At 44.2% G+C, this 15,187-nt stretch overlaps 1 long non-coding RNA gene across 10 annotated transcripts in view; it reads right to left on the bottom strand.

Annotated features, from left to right (window-relative positions):
* The window catches only part of LOC140470988 (uncharacterized), a 55,917-nt gene that overhangs the window by 37,398 nt on the left and 3,332 nt on the right, over window positions 1–15,187 (bottom strand). For 2 of the 10 annotated variants that reach the window (XR_011956822.1, XR_011956823.1), the window contains 4 exons: window positions 14,871–14,953; window positions 11,642–11,728; window positions 7,806–7,910; window positions 3,133–3,286 (listed from right to left, as the gene is read on the bottom strand). This is a non-coding gene — a long non-coding RNA (uncharacterized lncRNA). Of the gene's footprint in view, window positions 1–341; window positions 412–3,132; window positions 3,287–7,805; window positions 7,911–10,532; window positions 10,625–11,641; window positions 11,729–12,679; window positions 12,782–14,870; window positions 14,954–15,187 lie in introns of all 10 variants that reach the window. The other 8 variants (XR_011956826.1, XR_011956825.1, XR_011956824.1 and 5 more) reach the window with 8 other exon arrangements.

A 15,187-nucleotide genomic window follows, 5' to 3' on the forward strand; every position in this document is an offset into this window, starting at 1 on the left:
GAAGGGGACTGATGAGGTGGAGGAGAAAAGAGAGTTGGAAAGTCTATGGTTTAGTGAGATTAGGGTAAAGGGTCAAGAGGAGCTCTGATAAGGCTTGACAGGAGATGAGATTGGAGAAAAATGTAGGTTTGGACAAAAACCAGGAACACCACGTGAGGGGGGGGGGGGGGAAGCAGCAGATCGGATTATCTCAGTCTTAGTGACAGAGAACCTCCATGTGCTCCAAACTCTTGTTGTTGGAGAGAAGGATGGAGGAGACAGGATGATGGACAGTGTTTCACAAAGAAACCAAACCTGGGTAAGTGATATTTAAAGTGAGTGAACAAACCTAATGTATTTACATTTTATCCAAAATATTAAAACAAACGACTGAAGTCCTGGTTCGAATCCCATCTTGGCAGATGGTGGAATCTGAATTCAAGAAAAAATAACTGGAATTAGGAATCTCCTGATCTCCATGGAAACATTGTCAATGGCAGAAAAAACCCTCCCAACCTGACAGTGGCCCAGCCAGCTACTCACTGTATTAATCACTGCAAAGTCTTAACAAAGGAATGAAACTGGATGGACCACTCGTCATCTAAGAAGGCACTAGAAAATACAACCACAGAATCAGCCCTCTCAATGGTGCAATGTCCTCCAGACTAACATCTGGAGTTTGGTGCCAAATTGTGCCGAGCTGTCTCACAGACCAATCAAGGAACAGCCTGACATACTCATACTCATGAAATCAACCCTTACAGACAATGACCAGACACCACCATCACCATCCCAAGAGATTGAGATTGTAGTGATGGAAAAACACAACAGGTCAGGCAACATCCGAGGAGAAGGAGAATCGATGTTTCGAGCCTAAGCCAGTTATCAGCCTGACCTGCTGTGCTTTTCCAGCACCAGACTCTTGACTCTGACCTCCAGCATCTGCAGTCTTCACTTTCTCCTGAAATCTCTGGATATGTCCTGCCCCACCAGCAGGACAGACCAGGCAGAGGTCATGGCACAAGACAGGGAGGATTTGCCCTTGGAGTACTCAGCATGGACTCCGGACACCAGGAAATCTCATGGCTCCTGCTGATTACCACGTACTGTCCTCCCTTGGCTGATGGATCAGTTCTTCTTCATGTTGAACAACATTTGAAGGAAGCACTGAGGAAGTAAAATGGTGTCAAACGTACTCTGGGTACAGGATTTCAATGTCCACTATCGAGACGAGCTCTGCAACAGAATTACTGACTGAGGTGGTCAGGTCCTAAAGGGTATAGCTGCTCAACTGAGTCTACAGCGGGTGGTGAGGGAACCAACAAGAGGGAAAAACAAGAGTGATCTCATTGTTATGAATTGACCAGCTGCAGATCCATCTGTCCATGACAGTATCAGTACGAGCGACCATCACACATTCCTTTTGGAAACACAAGTCTGAGCTTAAGGTTGAGAAAAACCTCCATCGCGTTGAGTGGCACTATCACCGTTCTAAATGGGACAGACTCTGAAGAGATGTAGGATCTCAAACTCGGTATCTCTGAGGCACTGTGGGACATCAACAGCAGCAGAACTGTACTCCAGCACAATCTGTAATCTCATGGGTTTGCAAATCCCGCTCTCACCCATCACAATGGACAGGAAAGGAGGGCATGCCATGAGCAGCACCAGGCAGACTTAAAAATGAAGTGCCAACCTGGTGAATCTACCAAACAGGACCATCTGCATTTCAAACAGCATCAGCAGCAAGCAACAGAGCTAAGTGATCCTACATCCAGTGGAACCGATCGGAGCTCTGCAGTTCTGCCACACCCAGTTGTGAACGGTGATGGACAGTTAAACAACTCACTGAAGGAAGCATCACAGATATCCCCACCCTGACTGATGGAGGGGCCTCACACACCCATGCACCAGATAAGACAACAGCATTTGCAGCAATCTGCATCCAGAAGTGCAAAGTGGGATGATCCATCTCAGCCTTCTCCAGTGGTTTCTAACATCACAGATGTGAGTTTAAGCCAGTTCGGTTGAGTTTGAATAACATCAAGAAATGGTTAAGTCGTGCAAAGGCTATGGGCCCTGCAAATATTCTGGCAATAACACTGATGGTTTGTGCTCCTGAACTTGCCACCCACCAAGCCAAGTACCGCTCCAGCACTGGCATCGACCAACAATGTGGAACATTGCCCAGGGATGTTCAACACAAAAACACAGGGCAATACAACCCAGCCAATTTCCATCTATCAGTCCACACTCGACCAGCAGTAAAGTGATGGAAAATGTTATCAACAGGGCTATCAAGCAGCAGCTGCTCAGCAACAGCCAGCTGAGTGACACTCATTTTAGGCTCCACCAGGACCACTCAGCTCCAGATTGTGTTACCGCCCTGATTCACAACCTGACAACCAGCTGAATCCCAGAGGCGAGGTGAGGGTGACAGCCCAGTCCCACTCTAAGGCCACTAAGCTGATTCCACCCTTGTCTCAGCTCATATACTCTCATCCACCTTGTGTTATCTCCAGACTTCATTATCCAAACATACTCCTGGCCAGCTTCCCACATTCAACCTCCCTGTAATCTCAAGAAAAACTAAATCTCTATTGCCCAAGTACTCCCTTGTACCAGAACTTGTTGATCCATCAAAAGGCTGCTATTCATAATCAAGAACATAGAGCTACAGCGATGTATAGCTTGGAAACAGACCCTTCAATCCAACCCGTCCATGCCGACCAGATATTCCAACCCAATCTAGTCTCACCTGCCAGCATCCGGCCCACATCCCTCAATTTAAAATTCTCACCCTTGATTTAATTCCTGGTTGTGATCATCCCTAGCTCACTGCGTCACACACCCTTTGAGACCTCGACAACCCATTCTGTTCGAGACTCCCAATGATCTGTTAATTCATTACTTCACCAGTGTGGCTGCTTTCACAGTTGCCAAAGCAACACGTTCTGAAATTCACAGCCAAAACCTCTCAGGTCTGCTTTCCTCCTTTAAGACATTTCTCAAAACCTGCTTATTTGACAACGCTTTTGGTCACCTGACCTAATATCACCATCTCTGGCCTGATGTTTAAAATTCGAAATAATATTTTTGTGGAATTATAAGCATGACAATAAAAATATGAACTGTTCTTGATTTGGACATTACCTTCAGATCTTTACTGTTGCTGAATGAATACTCTGTAATGTCTCTTAACCAACCACATTGTGGGAGCACCTTCACCACACAAACTGCAGCTGTACAAGAAAGTCAAACATCACCCTCTCCCAGGCAACAGGGCTTTGGCATTTATCACTAGTATCTGTGGAAGGAGAAACACAGTTGATGTTTCAAGGAGTGCAAAATGGATTACAGGGAATGAAAATGGTGCAGAATGAGATAGTCAGAAATGGAAGGAAGATACACTTGCTTATTGGAAAAAGGAATTCTCGACCATTAAAGATTTTCCGGAAAATATTGATAAGCAGCACATGGTCAGGGGCTGGGCGGCAGTGAAAAATTAACTTACAAAAATGTCTGTAACAATAATAGTAAAAAATCAAACAGACCAAAAATACACCCATTGTTCAAGATTGAGGAAGCTAGATATTGACAAAGTGGTCATGAGGGAACCCAGAGATGAAGCAGAGCAGTATAAGCTGTTACGATCCCACAGTCATAGAGATGTATAGCACCGACACAGACCCTTCGGTCTAACTCATCCTTGCCAAACAGGTATCCGAACCTAGTCTATTCCCATTTGCCGGCACTTGGCCTATATCCCTGTAAACGCTTCCTAAACATATCATATGTCTAGTTAGATGCCTTTAACATGTTTTAATTGTACTAGCCTCCATCACTTCCTCTGGCAGCTCATTCCACCCACTGCATGAAAGAGTTGTCCTTTAGGCCCCTTTGAAATTTTCTCCGTTCACCCTAAAGCAATGCCCTCTAATTCTGGACACCACCACTCCAGGGAAAACACCTTGTTCATTTACTCTATTCATGCCCCTCATGATTGTATAAATCTCTATAACATCACTGCTCAGCCTATGGCACTCCAGGGAAAACAGCCCCAGCCTTTTATGCCTCACCCTGTAGCTCAAATCCTCCAACCCTAACAACATCCTTGTAAGTCTTTTATGAAACCTTTCAAGTTTCACAGCACCCTTCTGATAGGAGGTAGGCCAGAATTGCACACAATATTCCAAAAGTGACCTAACGAATGTCCTGTATAGTAACATGACCTCCCACATCCTATACTCAATGCTCGAATCAATAAAGGAAAATATACTAAACACCTTCTTCAGCATCCTATCCTTGACTTGCAAGGACTATGAACCTTCAGTCCAAGGTCTCTTTGTTCCGCAAACATCTCCAGGGCCTTGTCATTCAGTGTATAAGTCCTGCCCTGATTTGGTTTTCCAAAATGCAGCACCTCACATTTATCTAAATTATACCCCATCTGACCAATATCTCATTGTAATCTGAGGTAACGTTCTTGATTATCCACAACACCTCCAATTTTGTATGACCTGCAAACTCATTTACGATACCAAATCATTTAAATGAATGACGAAACAAATCCAGAAATAAACATCCATTTCTCTGAGATTGAATGTGCTCTGTGTAAATCCTGCCCAATGACTCTGTACCAGAGAAAGGCTGCACATGCGCCTGGCTGCACCTTGCCCCCTAAAAAACTGGTGGCTCCGCATGTTTCCAGTGAATTCTTGCCCCAAATAAAGATGGTGGCGCGCACCCATGCCTGCAGCCACACAGAGGCAATTCCCCGTTTACTGAAAACACAAGACTGTGATGTTCAAATTTGTGTTTTCCGATGTGCACATTTTGTTTGTAAAACCTCTCCGCTCATACAGAATCTCTCTCACCTCCTGCGGTTCCACAGACAGCCTTGATTTGCGGTTACCTATTATCTGCCTGGTTACTCATTTGTCCTTAGTGTATTTGTACAATCACCTTTGATTCTCCTGGGGGGGGGGGGGGGGTGGAGAATAACAAATAGACTCGTGAAAATTCACTAAAAGTTGGTGGATTCTGGAATGGTTTTCACAGACTGGAAGCTGCAAATGTGGTGCCACTAATTTTCAAAAGGACCCGTTAGCTTAATATCTGTAGTGGAGAAAATGCTTGAACCTCTCAAGGAAGTAGTGGTGAGATATCTGGGTAGAAATTGTCTCATTGAGCAGACACAGCATGGATTCAGGAAAGACAGGTCATGTAGAACACATTTACTGGAATTATTTGAGGATACGACGAGTGCGTTGGACAAGGTGGACTCGGTGGATGTGGTGTACCTGGATTTCCAGAAGGTATCCGATAAGTTGCCACACAAAAAGCTGCTGAATAAGGTAAAGATGCACAGCATTATTGGTAATGTATTATCATAGATACAGGATCGGTTAACCAGCAAAAAATAAAGAATGGGGATAAATGGGTGTTTGGATTAGTGTTGGCACTACAACTGTTTGCAATTTACACAAATGTTTTGGAGTTGAGGACCAAGTGTCCGGTGTCAGAGTTCACATTTGATACAAAGATGAGGTAGAGCAATGTCTGCAGAGGCCACTGTCAGTCTGCACAGGGATACAGATAGGTTAAGTGAATGATCTGGCAGATGGAGTTCAATGTTGGGAAATGTGAGGTCATCCATTTTGGTCGTACGAACAGAAAACTGGATGATGAAATGGTGAAATCTTGCAGCATTCTGCTGTGCAGAGAGAGCTGGGTGGCCTTGTGCATGAATCTCAGGAAGTTGGTTTGCAGGTGCAGCAGGTAATTATGGCAGTGAAGGGAATATTGTCCTTCATTGCTAGAGGTATGGTTATGTTGCAGCTGTACAGGATGCTGGTGAGGCCACACCTGGAGTACTGTGTCCAGGTTTGGTCCCCTTACATTAGCAAGGATGCACTGGCACAGGAGGTTCACTAGTTTGAGTTGGGAGTTGAGAGGGTTGGTGTATGTGGAGAGATTGAGAAAACTGGTTCTATAGTCATTGTAATTTAGAGGAATGGGAGGTTGGATAGGAAAAAATAAAATTATGAAGAGAGTAGATAAGACAGAAGCAGGGAGGCTATTTCCACTGGGGTCGGTTCAAACTACAGAGCATTACCTCAAAATAAGGGGGAGCAGATTTAGGACTGAGTTCAGGAGGAGCTTCTTCAGCTAAAGGGTTGTGAATCTGTGGAATTCCCTGCCGAGTGCAGCATTTGACGTTATCAACTTGAATGCTTTTAAGGCAAAATGTCGATTTGTGAACAGGAAAGGAATTAAGGGTTATGGTGAGAGAGCAGGAATGTGGAGCTGAGGCCATGAAAAGATCAGCCCTGATCTTATTGAATGGTAGAGCAGGCTTGAGGGGCCAGATGAAAGTTCTTGCCTTGTGCCATCAAAATTGGCCTTTGTCCAATTCAGAACCTTAACTTTTCGATCTGGTCTATTATTTTCTGTAAATATTTTAAAAATAGAATTATCAGAGAATCCCAACAGTGTGGAAACAGGTCATTCAGCCCATCACATTGATACTGACCCTGAAAGCCTCTTAACCTGCCCCTGTAACAGTGCATTTCCCAGAGCCTGCACATCCCTGAACATTACGGGCAATTCAGCCTGGATAATCCACCCAACCTGCACATCTTTGGACTGTGGGAGGAAACCAGAGGGCCCAGACGAAATCCATGCAGAAAACCCCAATAAGGTGATCATCCCATTCTCATTTCCCAGTTCCACCTAAATAACTTCACTGACCATACTCCCAGGAATATCCTCCCTAAGCAAAAACATAATGCTATTTCGAATCAAAAATGCCACTCCCCCTCCTCTCTTGTCCCCCTTCCTATCCTTGCTATAGCATCTATACCTTGGAACATTAAGCTGCCAGGCCTATCCATCCCTGAGTGATGCCTCTGTAATTGCTATAATATCCCAGTGCCATGTTCAAAACCACACCCTGAGCTCATCTGCTTTCCCTGTCAGGCATCTTCTATTGAAGTAAATGCAGTGCAACTGCTCAGTCCGTCTTCATTCTGTTCCTTGCCCTTGCCTGCCTTGACTATTTGACTTCTGAACTGTACCAGCCTCAGACATACCTCTATTCTCACTACCTTCTTGGGTTTATACCCACTCCCTCACTGGTTTAATGCCTCCCGAGTATCACCAGCCAGTCTCCCTGCCTAGATATTAGACACCTTCCAATTGAGGTACAATCCATCCTTCTTATGCAGGTCAACTCTACTCCAGAGGAGATCATAATGATCCAAAAAACGTGAATCCTTTTCCCCTGCACCAGCTCCTTAGCCACCGATCCAGCACCACCTCCTCCTCTGTAATATGGACATTTTTCAAGATGACACCATTTATTTCGCCACATTCTATATCTCCCATGTACTTCTTCACAGTAAACACTAATGCAAAATACTTGTTTCCTATCTCGCCCATCGCCTGCAGCTCCACTCAATGGCTGCCTTGCTGATCTTTGAGGGTCTCTATTTTCTCCCTAGTTAGCCTTTTTTTTTCCATGTATTTACAAAAGCCCTTCGGATTATCCTTAACCCTATTTGCCAAAGCTATCTCACGGCCCTTTTTTGACTCCTGATTTCTCTTTTAATTATACTCCTACTGCCTTTATACTCAAAAAATTTTTTTGATTGGAATAAATGCAAAATATAACATCCTGACAAAACAAACGAGGGCAGGACTTACACTCAATAAAAGTAGAGCCTTGAGTAGTGATATGGGAACAAAGCGACCGAGGGCTTCAGGTCTTTGAAATTTGTGTTACATGTAGACAGGGTGGTTAAGAAAGTGCTTAGCACACTTACCTTCATTGTTCAGACCTTTGAGTCCAGGAGTTGGGACGTTATGTTGAGGATGTACAGGACGTTGGGGAGGCCTCTTCTGGAATACTCTGTCCAGTTCAGGTGGTGCTGTTATAAGAAGGATATTAAATTGGAGCAGGTTCAGAAGAGATTTACCAGGATGTTTCCATGAATGGAGGGATTGTGTTCTAAGGAGAGGCTGGATAGGCTGGGAATTTTTTTCACTGGCGTGCACGAGGTTGAGGGGTCACCTTATTACAGGTTTACAAAATCAGAAAGTGTTTTGCTGGGGGGGGAGGGGGGGGGGATTCAAAACTGTGCTGCATTCATTTTGAGAAGAAATTAGAAAGATTTCAGAAAAGACATTAGGGTTTTTAAAAAAATTATACATGTGAAATGAACTTCCAGAGGAAGTGGTAGCTGTGAATACAATTACAATATTTAAAAGACATTCAGATAAGTACATAACTAGGAAATATTTGGATGGATGTGGACCAAGCGGAGGCAGGTACAATTAGTTCAGTTTGGAATTATGGTCGGCATGGACTGGGTGGACCACAGGGCCTGTTTCCTTGCTGTATAACATTAGGACTCTAATCCTCACTAACTCTAAATTCCTCCATCCTCACAACTCTCCCGATCACTGTCACTTCATCCAGCCTCACAACTCTTCCTGATTTATATAATTCCTCACCAGCCACAGAACGCTCCCTATCTCATGTCCTCCAGTTTCTCAGATCTCTGCGATATGTGCCTTTCTTTAGCTCCAGCCTTGAGGATGCCCTCATTCACTCCAATTGGTTGGAGGACAAACTGGTACAACCTGGTCCTCCAGTACTGCCCTCTGCCCCCTATTGGCCTGCGCTGATATCAATCATTCGGGGCCCATTGTGAGGTGAGTGGTGGGATCCTCCCTCTCTCTGCCCTGGGATGAGCTTCAACATTCACAGTCAATGGGGGCAGTATCACAGAGCACAGGGGCTGGGGCTATTCAGCACATTTGGGATGTACCCTCTTCCTCTGGAGATGCTGCAAATCTGTCTCAATTCCCTTCCCCTTTGCCCATAGCCCCCCAAATCTTCCCTTAAAAAGTAAAATTCTAAATCTGATTATGAATAACTGCTGAGTCTGTGTCCAGCTGCCATTCAGACTGTTCCAGATACTCAGAACTTACTGAATAAAATAATGTTCACATATTCACATTATTTGCCAATTACCTGAAAACAGTTACTAAAATTGTGACATTGTTAACAATTCCCCTCACTCTGCAGATTAGATATCCTAGAAACAAATTTGCACCTGGTCAAAATCACTGCTTAACCTTCTCAGCTCCAAGGACAATTATCTGTGCTTCTGCTCGCTCTCCACAAAAGAGGAACACATCTTATTTTCATTTATTAGTGTCATAGAGATGTACAGCACAGAAACAGACCTTTGGTCCAATTTGTCCATGACAACGAGGAATCCTCAACAAACGGAGTCCCATTTGCCAGCTATTGGTCCGTATCATTGGAAACTCTTCCTATTCACGTACCCAATCGGATGCCTTTCAAATGTTGTAATTGTATCAGCCTCCACTACTTCATCCGGCAGCTCATTCCACACATACACCACACACAGCTTGAAAACTTTGCCCCTTAGATCCATTTTAAATCCTTGCCCTCTCAACTTTAGTCCATGTGATCTTGTTTTGAACCCAACTAACTGGGGGGAAATGACCCTGGCTGTTCACCTTATCCATGCCCTTCATGACTTTATCGATCTCCATGAAGTCACCTCTCAGTCTTTGCCTCTCCAGGGAAATTACCCCTGGCCTATTCACCCTCTCCCTGTAGCCCAAATCCTCCAACCCGAGCAAAGTCTTTGAAAATCTTGTCTGAACTCTTTCAAGATTCACAACATCCTTTCCAGAACAGGGAATTTCGAACTTAAAACATAATTCCTGAAATGGCTTAATCAATGTCCTGTCCAACCAGAATTTGACGTCCCAGCTTCTGAACTCAATGCATTGACCAATAAATATAAGCATAACAAACACCACCTTCACTAGTCTGCCTACCTTCGACTCTACTTTCAAGGAACAATGAACCTGCACTCCATGGTCTCTATGTTCAGCAACATTCCCAAGGACTTTACCATTAAGTGTACAAGTCCTGCTCTGATTTCCTTTCCAAATTCCAACAGCTTACATTTGTCTAAATTGAGCCCAGTCTGCCATTCCTCGCCCCAATGGCCCATCTGGTCAAGATACTGTTGCATTCTGAACTAACCTGCTTCATTGTCCACTACACCTCCAATTTTGGTGTCTTCTGTAAACCCACTGATCATATCTCATACATTCACATCCAAGTCATTTATTTAAGGACCTAATACCCATTCCTGCAGGACAATGCTGCTCACAGGCCTCCAGTCCGCAAAGCAACCCTCCATCACCACCCTCTGCCTCCTACCTTCAAGCCAGTTTTGTATCCAAATGGCTAGTTCTCCCAACATTCCATGTTATCTAACTTTGCTAACGAGTCTGCTATGTGGAACATCGTTCAGTGTCCATATAGACAACGTCCACAGTCTGCCTTCATTAATCATCTTTGTCACATCTTCAAAGAAACTCAATCAAGTTAGAGAGAGAGAATTTCCCACACACAAAGCCATGTTGACGAGCCCTAATCAATCCTCGTCTTTCCAGATACATGTAAATCCAGTCCCTCAGAATCCCTTCCAACAACTTACCTACCACGGACGTTAGGTTGACTGTTCTCTTGTTCCCTGGCCTTTCCTTACCACCTTTTTAAAATAATGGCACCCATCTTCCAGCATCTCACCTGTCACAAACAATGATATAAATACCTTAGGGAGGGGCACTGCCAACACCTTCCTAGCTTTCCACAAATTTCTGGAATACACCTGATCAGGTCCCAGGGATTTATCCACCTTGCTACTGTTTAAGACATCCAGTACTTCCTCCTCTGTAATATAGACACTTTTCAAATTATCACTATTTATTTCTCCAAACTCTCTAGAATAGAATAGCATAGTATTTCTCCCACCTCCTGTTGTTCCATAGATGGTCTTGTTGATCTTTAAGGGGTCCTATTCTGTGTCTGGTTATTATTTTATCCTTAAATTATTTGTAGAATCTCTTTGGATTCTCCTTAAACTATGTCCTAGAGATATTTCAAGTCCCCTTTTTGCTCTCCTGATTACCCTCGAGTATATTCCTGTAAAAATGTGATCCTGCACTCTCAATTCCGCCGCCTCTGCCATATCTGCTCCCAGGAGAAGCAATTCCACTCCAGGACATCCCAGAAAGGTTTCCTCTTTCAAGGACCGCATTTCCCTCCCACTTGATCAACAATGCACTCCAACGCATATCCTCCACTTCCTGTACCTCCAACTTCCCCCCCCCACCCCTCCAACAACAATAAGAATATAATCCCCCACTCCTCACCTGCCACCCACTAATCTCCAGTAACCTCTGCTATGTCCGCTACCTACAGTCAGACCCCACCACCAGGGATATATCTCCCTCCCCAGCCCTTTCTATCTTCCACAGAGACCATGGGATCTTTGGTGCTGATGTGCTGCCCCACGGATACCTCAGTCACTCACCCTGCCAAATGACCGAGTGAGATTATCACTAGATGGATAATCCAGACACCCAGATAATGTTCTGGGGCCCAGGGTTTGGATCCCATCACAGCAGACAGTGGACTGTGAATTCAATAAAAATTTGGAATTAAGAATCTATTAAAGACCATGAATCCATTGTTGATTATTGCGAAAAGCAAAACTCATCAGATTCACTAATATCCTTCAGGCAAGGAATCTGCCATCCTTACCTGGTCTGGCCTACATGTGACTCCAGACCCACAGCAATGTGGTTGACTCTTTACTGCCCTTTGGGCCCAGCCAGTGACACCCTCATCCTGTGAATGAATAGCAAAGAAGGTCAAGTCTTGGAAACAACCATACTGTTCTTACGGATAAGTGATCTCTTAGTAAATTTGCTTCTCAACTCCCTGCTGACTATTGGGGAAGTGGGGGGCAGTCAACATTACCATCCCAATAAGGAGATCATCCCTTTCTTATTTCTCAGTTCCACCTGTATAACCTGCCTGGATGTACTCCCAGGAATACCCTCTTGAAGCCCAGCTGTAATGTTATCCCTAATCAAAAATACCTCTCCCCCTGCTCTGTTGCCCCCTTTCTATCTTTGCTATCGCATCTATACACTGGAACATTAAGCTGCTGGTCCTATCCATCATTACGTCATGCCTCTGTAATTGCTATAATATCCCAGTGCGATGTTCAAAACCATACCCTGAGCTCCTCTGCCCGACCTATCGGGCCTCCTCCATTGAAATAAATGCAGTGAAACTGCTCATTCTGTGCCTTGCCCTTGTCTGCCTTGACTGTTTGACGTCTGAACTGTACCAGCGTCGGACCGAGCTCTTCCCTCACTCTCTCTCTAGGTTTACCCACATTCCTTCACTGGGTTAATGCCTCCTGAATAGCACTAGCCACTGTTCCCTTCCAGTGCCAGTACAATCCATCCTTCTGATGGAGGGCAATTCTACCCCACAAGAGATTCCAATGATCCAATAATGTGAACTCTTCTATTCCTATGTCATTGATACCAATAAACAACAGCCTCTCCTCAAAATGGTTATTCTCCCCTTTAAGAATATTGTGCTCCCTCTCTGAGGCATCCTTATACAAAAATTACACATCCGAATAATAAACCTTACACTCATCAGGTCATCATAAAAGGATTACAGGACACATTGAAGGTTTGGGGAGACCTTTTGAGAGAATGCGATGATTCAAAGGAGAATCTTAAAGCAGCAAATGGGATTGATCTGGAACACAATACTCACACACACAATGCGAATATCCATGTCCTGATATACTGAGTAATTCAATTAGAGTTTAGCAGAATATTTACTGAGATTACCATCTGAATGTCCACCTGTAATATCCTGTAATACAAGTTTATAAAATCTATCACTATCAGTTCAAGTTAGAAACTCACACCATCCCCTCCTCGTGGCCCAGGATTACTGTACATATTACCCTTGAGGACATCAGCAGTCAACTCAGAGGGAAATCTGTGGGTTTCTAGGAGATTCCAACTTGAGATCTCATGTGACTGAACACAGCAGTTCTTTGACACATTGGAGAAAATCATCCAAGCGTCAGGGAGATATGGGGAACAAGAATGACTTTCTTTTCTTTCATTCCGTGCTGCCGCTCTGCCTCATCAATAAGACATGGGTGTGAAAGGCTAATGCCTAACGATGGGCAAGTTGTCTCCATCCTGACCAATGGGTAGGAAGATCCTCCCAATCACTCCAAAGCGTATCCCTAAAAAGATAGCAACTCTGTCTGCTTCCCACTGCCCAGTGCTCCCAGTAAATGTTTGGAAGAATGGGAAGGGGGGATATCTCCTAGAAAAGGCATAACTGTAGAGGTCTAAGAGGGTTATGAAAATAGAGAGATGCACAGGAGAAAGAGGCAACAAATTGCCAGATGGGGTGTAACTTGGGAAAAATAGGAAATTGATCATTTTGGAGGAGATAATAAAAGAACAAAGTACTATTTAAATGGTGGAAACTGTAGAAAGCTGCACAACAAAGGGACCAGGGGTAATTGTTCAGGAAACACAGAAAGCTACCACACAGTTACAACAGGGAATCAGGAAGGGGAATCGAATGTTTTGTTTCAAAGTTTTTCAGTATTAGAGTTTGGAGTCTCTACCTGAGAGTAATGTGTGGAAGTGCTGGTGAGACCACCATATCTGCAGTAATGAGAGCAGTTTTGGTCCCTTTAGATAAGGAAATGTGTCACGTTATTGGAGGCATTTCAGGGAAGATTCAATGAGATGATCCCTGGTTTGGAGGGATTATCTTTTAAATAAAGGCTGAAAAGGTTGGGACTCTACTCACTGGATTTTGGAGAAAGAGAGGTGATCTCATTGAGACAGATGGGATTCTGAAGGGGTTTGACAGGATAAATACAGAGGGGATGTGTCGGAGGGTAAATACTGAGAGGGGAGTCTGAAACCAGATTATGAGTCACGGAATCAAGGGTTCTGTTTTGGATTCAAGTTTAAGGTGACACAGACGTGGGTAAGGGGTTTCAGTAGCAATGGAGTTGGGGTGAGCAACATTTAAGAGATTGGAGTTCCCGGTGTTGTGATTGTGTGGATGTCTGATCAGAAGGTCACCTTGAGGTCAGATATAACAGCAATATTGTGAAGAGTGTCGTTCTGCCTCAGAGAGTTCCCAGTGGGTGGGAGGGGCTCAGCAGAAAGGTAAAGGTAAGGCAATGGGTTTAACCATGACAATGTTTCATTGGAGGAAACTGCAGCTAATTCAGTAGTGGGAATGTGATAAGCAGTTTGATAATTGAGTAACAGTGGAGTAATGGAGAGGGATGATGGGGAGGGCGAGCTGGGCATCGTCCGTGTACATGTCAAACCTAACACAGTGTTTTTGGATGATATCACCTCCTGGCACAATGTACGTGAGATACAGGAGAGACCAAGGATAGATCGTTAAGGGACACCAAATGCAAGGAATTCAGAAAGGAAAAGGAGAGTGGAGATGGAGCAGGATTTTCCAACAATGGTGAGGTCAAATATTAGTTTTTCACAGAATGGGAGAGAAGGACATAACCAAAAAAAGACCAACAGACAGAACAAGGAACAATATCTATGAATTGGCAAAGGGGAGTGATGAGGCGGCAGCAGAGGAAAGAGAGTTGGAAAGGGAGTTTAGCGAGATTAGGGTAAAGGGTCAAGGTGAGCTCTGATAAGGCTTGACAAGACACTGGAGAAAGATGTAGGTTTCGGACAAAAACCAGGAACACCACGTGAGGCAGTTTGACTCAGTGGGCTAGTGGGAGGGAGAGAAGCAGCAGATCGGATTATCTCAGTCTTAGTGACAGAGAAACTCCATGTGCTCCTCACTCGTTGTTGGAGGGGAGGATGGAGGAGACAGGATGATGGGCAGTGTTTCACAAAGAAACAAAACCAGGGTTAGTGATATTTAAAATGAGTGAACAAACCTGATGTATTTAGGTTTTATCCAGAATATTAAAACAAACGACTGAAGTCCTGATTCGAATCCCATCTTGGCAGATGGTGGAATCTGAATTCAAGAAAAAAAAACAACGTATTAGGAATCTCCTGATCTCCATGAAACAATTGTCAATGGCGAAACAAATCCTGCCAACCTGACAGCGGCCCAGCCAGCTACTCACTGTACTGATCACTGCAAAGTCTCAACACAGGAATGAAACTGGATGGACCAGTTGGCAACTAACACAGCACCAGAAAATACAACCACAGAATCAGCCCTCTCGATGGTGCAACGTCCTCCTCA

Source organism: Chiloscyllium punctatum, chromosome 52 (assembly GCF_047496795.1).
Source record: "Chiloscyllium punctatum isolate Juve2018m chromosome 52, sChiPun1.3, whole genome shotgun sequence".
NCBI classification, from domain to species: Eukaryota; Metazoa; Chordata; class Chondrichthyes; order Orectolobiformes; family Hemiscylliidae; genus Chiloscyllium; species Chiloscyllium punctatum.